This window comes from Ailuropoda melanoleuca, chromosome 2 (genome assembly GCF_002007445.2).
Source record: "Ailuropoda melanoleuca isolate Jingjing chromosome 2, ASM200744v2, whole genome shotgun sequence".
Taxonomy (NCBI): domain Eukaryota; kingdom Metazoa; phylum Chordata; class Mammalia; order Carnivora; family Ursidae; genus Ailuropoda; species Ailuropoda melanoleuca.
This window is the reverse complement of record NC_048219.1, coordinates 48786264-48795552: the sequence shown is the minus strand read 5'-3', so window position 1 is coordinate 48795552 and position 9289 is coordinate 48786264. Positions and strand designations below refer to the sequence as shown.

At 40.2% G+C, this 9289-nt stretch overlaps 1 non-coding gene across 1 annotated transcript; it reads right to left on the bottom strand.

The window, feature by feature from the left end:
- Nucleotides 1-5537: 5537 nt before the first annotated feature.
- Nucleotides 5538-5641, bottom strand: LOC117801264. The gene has a single exon (XR_004623786.1). It is a non-coding gene; the product is annotated as a U6 spliceosomal RNA (small nuclear RNA).
- Between the last annotated feature and the right edge of the window lie 3648 nt (nucleotides 5642-9289).

The following is a 9289-nucleotide window of genomic DNA, read 5'->3' as shown; positions in this document are numbered from 1 at the left end:
TTATATTTTGCTGTTGTGTAGAAATGCTAAACACATTAATAACTCAGTAGGATCTTTTGAATATCTACGTACACAGTAAAATATAATTGTCTAATAATGACGATTTTGTCTCCTGCCTTGTTGAAATTCATCAAATGCTTTTACTATAGTACTGAGATGATCCTATAATGTTTCCTCTTTTATCTGTCAATGAATAACATTTATTGGCTTTTCAATGTTAAGACAATTTTGAATTTCTGGGATAAATGCAACTTGGTCATGAAAATTGTTCTCTAACTATGTCTGCATTTGGTTGGCTAAATAGCACTTCTACCTTTATGCTCATAAGAGACCCTGAGCTATAACTTTTCCCTTCCCTGTGATCATTGTCAGATCTCATATCCACATTGTGTCAGCCTCAACAAATACAAAAGAGAATGTACTTCTTTCTCTACTTTGGGAATAGTTTGTGTAAGATTAGAATAATTTATCTCTTGAATATTTGATAGAATGTCAGTAAAACCAACAAAAATAGATAAATTCTGGTTTGGTTTCACGAATGGTTATGTGACTCTTCAGTTTTCTTATTTATTTGTGAATCAACTTTGGGAAGTTAGAGTTGTTTAGGATTTGCCTATCTCATCTCAGCTTCCAAGTTTTTTTTTTTTTGACATGAAGTTGATCTTAATACTCTTTTTATTTCTTCATTTCCACTCTGTGTATAGTAACGCCACCTGTTGCCTTCTTAGAATCACTCATTTATGACCTTTTTTCCTCTGAAATTCTTCCCATTGTTTGCCTGTTTTGAAGTAACTTATCTTTCTTGAAGAACCAACATTTGATTTATCCTACTCTTTATAGTAGTTTTTCCCTCCTCCACTTCACCGATTTCTACTTTCATCCCTGGTAGTTCCCTCTGTCCAATATTTTAAGGTTTTCTGGTATTCTGTGTCTACTAAACAGGTTGAATACTTAATTCACTAATTTTCAGCTGTTCTTACTTTTTTAAAAAGATTTATTTACTTACTATGTTAGAGAGGGGGAGGGGCAGAGGAAAAGAGAGAGGGAGAACTTTAAGAAGGCTTCGTGCTCAGTGTGGAGCCTGATGTGGGGCTCGATCTCACAACTCTAAGATCGTGACCTGAGTCGAAATCAGGAGCTGGGTACTTAACCGACTGAGCCACCCAGACACCCCATCAGCTGTTCTTACTTTCTAATGTAAGGATTTCAGACTATAAATTCTCCTCTAAGTGACACATTAGCTGCATACCATACGTTTTGATAAATACTGCTTCAACTACTGTTCAGTTACAAATATTTCCTAATTGCCATTGTGACTTTTTCCACCAGGAATTTCTTTTTTGAAATTGATTTTAAACTTCCGAACACTTAGGGTTTTTAAGTTCTTTTGTTATTAATTTCTAACTATATGCATTGTGATCAGAAAATAAGCTCTGCTTGGCACTAATCCTTTGAAATGTATTGAGGTTCTCTTTATGGCCTAGTACATTATTAATTTTTATGAATATGCTATGTGTCCTGGAGAAGAATGTGTGTTCTGGAGCTTTGGGATATAATGTTCCTACTAGCCCTAAATAATTCATTGTGCTATTTAAATTTCATCTATCCTTACTCAATTTTGGTTGCTTATTCTATCAATTATTGAGTACCTATGCTAAGTACCCCCATTTTGATAGTGGATTGTCAATATCCAGTTTTAGAGTAATGATAGACTTTCAAATAAACTCTTGAGTAACCAGATGCATATATGAGTCTGGAGTTCAGAGAAGTCCGAGGTGGAAATGCAAATCTAGGAATCTTTGCATGGAGATGATCTTTCAGGGCAGACACTAGATGAGATCACACAAAGAACAAAAATAAGAAAGAATATTAGAAGTCTGAAGATTGAGCCATGCAGCCCTCTCGTGTTTATAGGCTGTGGAGATGGGGAAGAACAGACAGAGTGACTGAAAAAAAGAAAGAAGCTGGTGAATAAGAAATAAACCCAAAGAGAGTGATATGCTGAAAGCCAAGTGAAGAATTTTTTTCAAGGTGTGTGGACTGAATGTGTCCAATGTTGCTCAATGGCCAACTAAGATGAGGACTAAGAATTGAGCAACAGACCGAAGGATCTTGTAGCCATGTTTCTCAGTTGATGGGAGCAAAGTCTATGTGTGAGCCGCGGCAGGGAGGAGCTATTACTACCTGCCAGCACTCAGGGTACTGGATCCCACCTTTGCCATCAGGGAACCAAGGGGAAGGGGAGTCTGATGAGAGCACTCAGGCTCTCTCTCTGCCAACCAACCATCTTTACTCTGATGGGGCTGCCCCGACTCTGCTTTGCACAAACCTGTGAGGTAGCCTCCTTCAGGTGCCTGTAAAGAGAGTAAGACAAGAGTCCTTGTGCCCTCAGAATTCTGGTTCATAATCCAGAGCCCATCTTCATCATCTCAGGGTGGAGCTTGCAACACAGCGCTGTCACTGCCTGCCCCTCTACTTTTCTGGTGGACTCCTGCCCATATTTCCTTGCAGCCAGAAGAGACAAGGCTTTTCTCCTTGCCTCCATTGTATTCTTTTACTCCTTTTCCAGTCTCGGGGTAAAAAAAAAAAAGTATTCTCTCTAGTGGTAGAGAAACGTGTGGTGAACTAGAAGCAGAAGGAGTTTGCAAAGTGTTCAATGTTTGAAAATTAACAGTCCATCATGTTTGGCCTGTAAGAAAGGTGAATTTTCCATCTCACTCTTCCCTCCTACACATGCTCTCACACACACACACACACAGACACACGCAGACACACACACACACACACACACACACACACACACTAGTTGTTTTCTCTGGCCTGGAGGAAGATGGCTGCAGTAGATAGGCCTTCATGAGGAGATTAAAATTAATGGTTAAATGAAGTCATCATCTTATTGGAAGTTTTGAGAACATCAGCATAAAAAGTCCTCAGTTCTAAACATAGGACTGTCCCTAGAAGGGGAAAGGACTTCAGATAACTCAATCAGTACAAGGTGGGATGAGGGAAATACTGCTCTGAGACCTGGGGGTCAGAGAGGCCCCTTCCCTGTATCCTACACTTTGGTAGGGACCCAACTCTGGCCCTTCTCTCTCCACGCCCCCTTACTGGGGTAGAGTGCCAGGGGCAAAGCAACAGGCCCACTAGGAACCTGCACCTCCCCCATCCCAACTTCTAGGGCACATTCTTGGTACCAGTGATTCATAGCTCAAGTCCATCAGTAAGGCAAATGCAGAATTCTTCTTGGAATTTGTCCTCCCAGGAGTGGACCACACCTCAAGTGAACATCTTCCTAGGCCCTGGATGGGCTAATGCATGGTTGTGTGTGTGTGTGTGTTGGGGGGGAGCTGTAATGGAGCTTGGTAAGTGCACAGACTTGTCGAGATATATTTGAACATCCTACAGTATGGGATGGGAAAAGTGGGCAGTGGATTTCCCCAAACCACCAGATTTCAGCCTGAAACTTGGAAGTTTCCAGGAACTCTTAAACTCAAAACTGAGATTCCAGGTTTTTACAAAGATGTATTTGTCAGGGGAGAAAGAACAGTTTTCATTAATATTTTGTTGGATTGATTTATAAATTGTAAATATTTAGACATATTGTATGTCTTGCTCTGGATCCTATGGATGCTAGGGACAGAGTGTAAGGAGTGGAACCTATTAAGGTTGGTGTGGGTGTATAATAATGTCATAAAATAATGCATGAACATGTAAAATAAAATTCACAAAAAAGGTGTCCCTTTTAGTATGACACAGCATCTTGCTGCAGCCCTTCCCAACACAGCATTCAAGCAACACCCTAACTGCCAAATACCCATCAGGCTGGGTTCTTCATTTCTCTGCAATTCCCCTCCCAATTAAAAGTCGCTACCCTCACCAGGCTGTAAGCCTTTCCACCTGTGCGCCTTTCCACCCTCCTGTATTTCTCTTGTCCTCTTACTGAGCTGAACTATGCCATCTTATCAGCTCCCATGTGCTCTGCATATAGTAAAACTCTGCTTGTCTTTCCAATCCTAGCACAAAGCCCAACCACAGTGATGTCTAATCACCCATTTAGGGATCTGTGGCTCCCAGTAGCATTTGAGCCCCTGGGGTCAGGGAGAATATCTGATTCATCTTTGTTTCTTTAGGCCTCCACCAGAATCCTATACATGCAAGGCATTCACTGAGTGTCTTTAGGATAAATGAATAAATTCCCTGAGTCTTATAGCATGCGTATCTAGCATGACGGGTTTAGTCCTGGATGATATACTGAATATATCAGCAGGAGGGCTGTTTCCCCTCCTTATAGTGTTTCTTACCAACTGATTTAAAATTCTAAAAAGGATACTGTAGTTATCTTTCTATGAATCTTTTGGAGTAACCAGCATCGTTGTGAGATCACAGTTGGTTCTTGATAATATCTCATTAAGTTGATTAGAGAAAAAATGTGACAAAAATAACTTAGGATAAAAACGGAGACAGGTACTTCTAAAATGGTAGTAAAGAATGCCCTATGTTTGCACATGTGTTTTGGTAAGGGAGAGAGGGGAAGGAGAGAAAAATTGAAGAAGATTAGAAATTATCTCCAGATCCTGCAGTGAGAATTTCATATCTATTTTTTTCTTCCCTATCACTGTCCTTATTTTTAGGATTCACAGTGATCTTTGAGGCAATCCCCACTGTCACTGTACCCTTCCCTCTTAGTGCAGGCTGTCATATTGCTTGACAGTTGCATATTTCTATCTAGTTGATACAACTTGCAAATACCTTCCTAAGCATCATTCCAAATCTTGAAAAAAATAACGCTAGCAGTTTTGACTTTGTATCATCCCCTAGACCAATAATAGAGCTTTAAAACCCTTTTTACTAATTCACACCGGTCTCTGGAATACTTTTTTTCTGAACATTAGCACAGCAGTGAATTAATTTCATCATGACTTTAATTAAGTTTTTTTTAAAAACCATAATCACAGATAATACAGTTAAGATGGCTAAAAAGAGTCAGTATCAAGCCAAAAGCTACACTGTGATTAGGCAATATATCAGGACAACACCTTTTCTCACAATTCAAGTCAAATAAAAATGAGGAATAGAGAGCAAGGTGGCTGCTGAGACAGGATATCTTCTACAGTCATGCCCCTTTTGCATTAGTGGGGAGGGCAGGGCCGGAGCGTGAGGCAAGCCAGGAACAGAGTGAAATATAGATCTGGTAGCAGCAGCAAGCAAATGGATTTGCATGCATTTTTTTTTCTTTTTCAAATGGCTTATAAAATTGTTAAACAAATAGTCCAAAATCATCATCTTTGTATACATTCCTCTTATTCTCCTTCTCTTGTCTAGGAAGTAAATACACACACACACATACACATATATATACACTACAATTATGATATACCGAAGTTTTCATTTGCTTTCTTTTCTTTCTTTCTTTTTTTTTTAAACTTTTATTTTAAACCTAGTTAATTAACGTACAGTGTAATATTAGTGTCAGGTGTGCACTACAGTGGTTCAACACTTCCATACGTCACCTGGTGCTCACCACAGCAAATACACTCAAAAATATGGGACGCTTCCCGAATTTGTGTCGTCTTCATGCAGGGAGCATGCTGATCTTCTCGCCCTCGTTCCAATTTTAGTCTACATGCTGCTGAATGAGCCCTTGCATGCGTTTTTTAAGAGAGAACTGCGGGCAAGTTCCACTTACTAAAACCTTGGGCAACTAAAGTTCTCTGAGTCTCGATTTCTTCATGTTTTATTAAATTATAGCATGAAACCAGGACTAATGATCAATATTTAGTATCGCAGTAGATTTTAATAGGTTGCAGCAAATAGGCTCAATCTTGAAAGAAATTTAATAAGGAAATATAAAATTCTACTCCTATGACTTAAAAAAATGACCCTATCACCAAAGACACAAACGCAGTAGTAATTACACACACACACCCAGAGTGGGACCAAAAGAACTTGTAAAAGAAAAAAAATACAACAGCTTTTAACTGTCACACACACAAAAACTTTGCAGAGAAATGACATATGAATTAAGTCTTAGAGGACAAATTTAAATTCCCAGGAAAAGACTTTTGGCAACAGACAGATTAAATGTTCTCCAGAGGGCTATGTAGGTAGAAATATTAGAGAAGAAGACTTTAGGTCATTGGAAGACATGTCTAACCAGCAGAACAGACAAGGATGAAATAGGCCTTTTCTGAGGCTAGTGAACTCCTCATGCCCGGAAGTATTCAAGTGAAAACTCAACTGAAGGTTGTATGGCCTAATGGGTAATCACACGTCCTGGAGACAGATTGCCTGGGTTGAAATCCCAGGTCTGCTTCTTTTACAAGCTGTGTCTTTTTGTGCCTCAGTGTAAAACGAATATAAAAGCAATGCCTGTCCCATATGATTGTTGTGCAGATTAAATAATTAACACATGTAAAGCACATTAGTGCTATGTAAGCTTTGGACATTATTAATGATAGTATTTCTTGGAAGGATTATTGTAGAGGAGCTCCTGCTTTGGATGGGTTTGGTGAGGTAATCAAAAAGGGATCTGCCTCCTCTAAGTTACTATGATCCTATGTTTCTATATTCCCTGACTTTAAGGGATTGAAATTGCCAATCGATTGAGTACTCGCTGAAGCTTCTTTGAAAAACAAAACAAAACAATAACAACAAAAACCCATGTTTCTCCAAAAAAGATCTTCATCATCCTTTTTAAAATAGTAATGAATAGCATGTTTGAACAATTATTCATATAATTCTTTTATAGCTCCCAAAAGAAAATAGCTCCCCTCAAACCAGCCCTTGAGCACCTCGGAGCAGCAGGGACAGGCAGAAAGGAGGGGGATGGGAATCAAAATTAAATTCATTTCAGAAGAAACCAGTCTATGAATGACTTTATAGTGTGACGTACACAAAATGAAAGATGATTGTTTTGGGCCATGATGAATATGTTCCCTTTCTGTGAAGAGTGAGCTTCATTGGGGGTCAAGATGGCAGCCCTAATGGGTGTCCACACCTCGAGGTAATGCAATAATTCCCTATTGCAAACAACTTCTTCACTGTTCTCACCTACCTCAGTCCTCCCTGTCCCTAGTCCATTGTGTGCTACTGTCTCAGTGTTCCTTCTAAAACGTCAATTACCCACCCCCCCAGCCTCATGCCTCACAGGGGCTTCCTGTCCATCAACAGTATGACATGTAAATTCTTGGTCTAATGACTCATCATCAACCATAGTAAAGTTCCCACTCTTTTCCACCCATGAGGTTTGTTTACATGCGGCTACCTGAACTCCACCCAGATGTACTAAAATCAGGTCTCTGCAGCTGGACCCCCGGGGTTAAGCAACTCTATCCAACTATCTATCCCTACTCGGTCGGCTGCCATGACAGAGGGGTCTTTTTTCATTGCATTTTAAATGGAATGATGTTTGGCAGCCCTCACATCTACCTCCCTATCAACAGCAGCAGCAGCAAGCACTTAACAAAGCCCCAACTGAGGCAAATAGCCAAAGACAGCTTAGCCCTTTTCTCTGGTACTGTGTCTTCCAGCTGAACCGGAGATATAACTCACGGTAACAAACCTGAAACTGCAACTCTTGACAGATTAATTCCATAACAAAAATCAATCATGGCACTTGTTGCCGGCATACATAATATTTTGAGTTTCCTGTCGAGCACCACTGAGAATCAGACCTCCTTGACCTTGACTACATTAAAGGAATGCACTGATACAGTAATGTAATCAGCTGATCACCGCATGCGCCATCATCCCAGGTCTGTATAACAGTGATCAGCATTGAGCTCTTGTTTCCTGTGGTGCCTCCTAACCCAACCAAATTGCCATCCTTACTAGCAGAATGTCTCTTCTAGACAAAAATAGTAGTTGCAGCAACATCCTCAGAAGGTCTTATTTTTCAACTGGTCACCTCAGGCGATATGTCAGCTGATTTGCCTGCTAGCTTTTCCCGGAGCAAATATCAGCCAGCCAAAGAGTATGGGGGGGAGGGCACACTGTAAATCCCACTCTGACCACAGATAGAATACCCTCCTGTTCAGAAAAACCCTTGTTCACCCCTTGGGCCAAAGAGGCTAAATAGGAAAGGAAGCATGAACAGGTGGCTGGGTGAGCACATCACCTATACAATGAGCAACCTCCAAGGGTTGGGATCATGGGGGTGCAAGGTGGATGGAGCGGAGAGAAGAAAACAAACTTCTCCTTTTTAACATTAGAGGGACTAGATTACACCTGACTATGTGAAATGCATTGGGGGTAGAAGAACCATCTGAAGAAGGGCTATTGACAACTCCATTGAATTGCTCAACATGGTATGGGTCCAGATGCGTGAAGACTTTCATGGTTGATGTCACTTGAGAGGCAAAGCTTCTAAGTAGCCTAGAGTGAATTTCCCAGAAACCAAGACCACTCTTGCTGGAAACCAGTATTTTCCCAGAAACCAGGACCACTCTTGCTGATTTGCCCCATTTGATTATTTACAGCTAAAACAAGTGATATTTGGGCTGCTGGGGAAGGAGAGATGATGGGCCACCATCACCAGCAACCGATGCCTATAGAGAAGTCTTACGTATCATGTCTAACCAGAAGCACCCCCACACAAATATTTCAAGTATTCAAAGATTGTTTAGATACCTGCATGCCAAATGGAGATATTTCATTTTCAAAACTCTCAATTTACCTTTTTATAAAATGATCCTGTGGCAAAAGAGAAGAGCTAATTAAGCATTTCATTATCTGACTGATATAATGAAGCACAGAGCGACAGTGAAAAAAATCAGCATTGGGAAACATCTGTCCCACTCTAAGGCTGAGAACGTCATAGCCTAGGACAGCATCTGCAGATGGAGGTTTTTAAAAATTGAAATAGAGGAATCTTCAAATAGAATGTTATAGAAATACCTCCGGGGAATAAACTCCAGGTAAAGTTTGCTCTTCAAACCTGTACATAGAATTTACTGTTCTTAGAAATGATATTGTATCTGTACAAAGGAAATCATGTTCAGTTGGCAGTGATTTAATGAATACAAGGAAATTATACTAGAATTTACTGTGTATTGTCTCTTTCATGCTCAAGGCTTTCCGAAGTGTCTTACTAACAAGCAATTAAAATGCCGAGAGACCAGGAAGGGTGGGCAATGGTAAAATATCTACTCTTATCCTGGTAGCTTACAAATTGCCTAGAAAGTTCCTTGGTTGCTGAGGAATTTTGATTGTGGATATCACAGCTGTCCCTGCAATTGTTTAAACAGGCAATGAGATCTGGGGTTCTCCCTAGTTAGTGGAATTTAAGAGA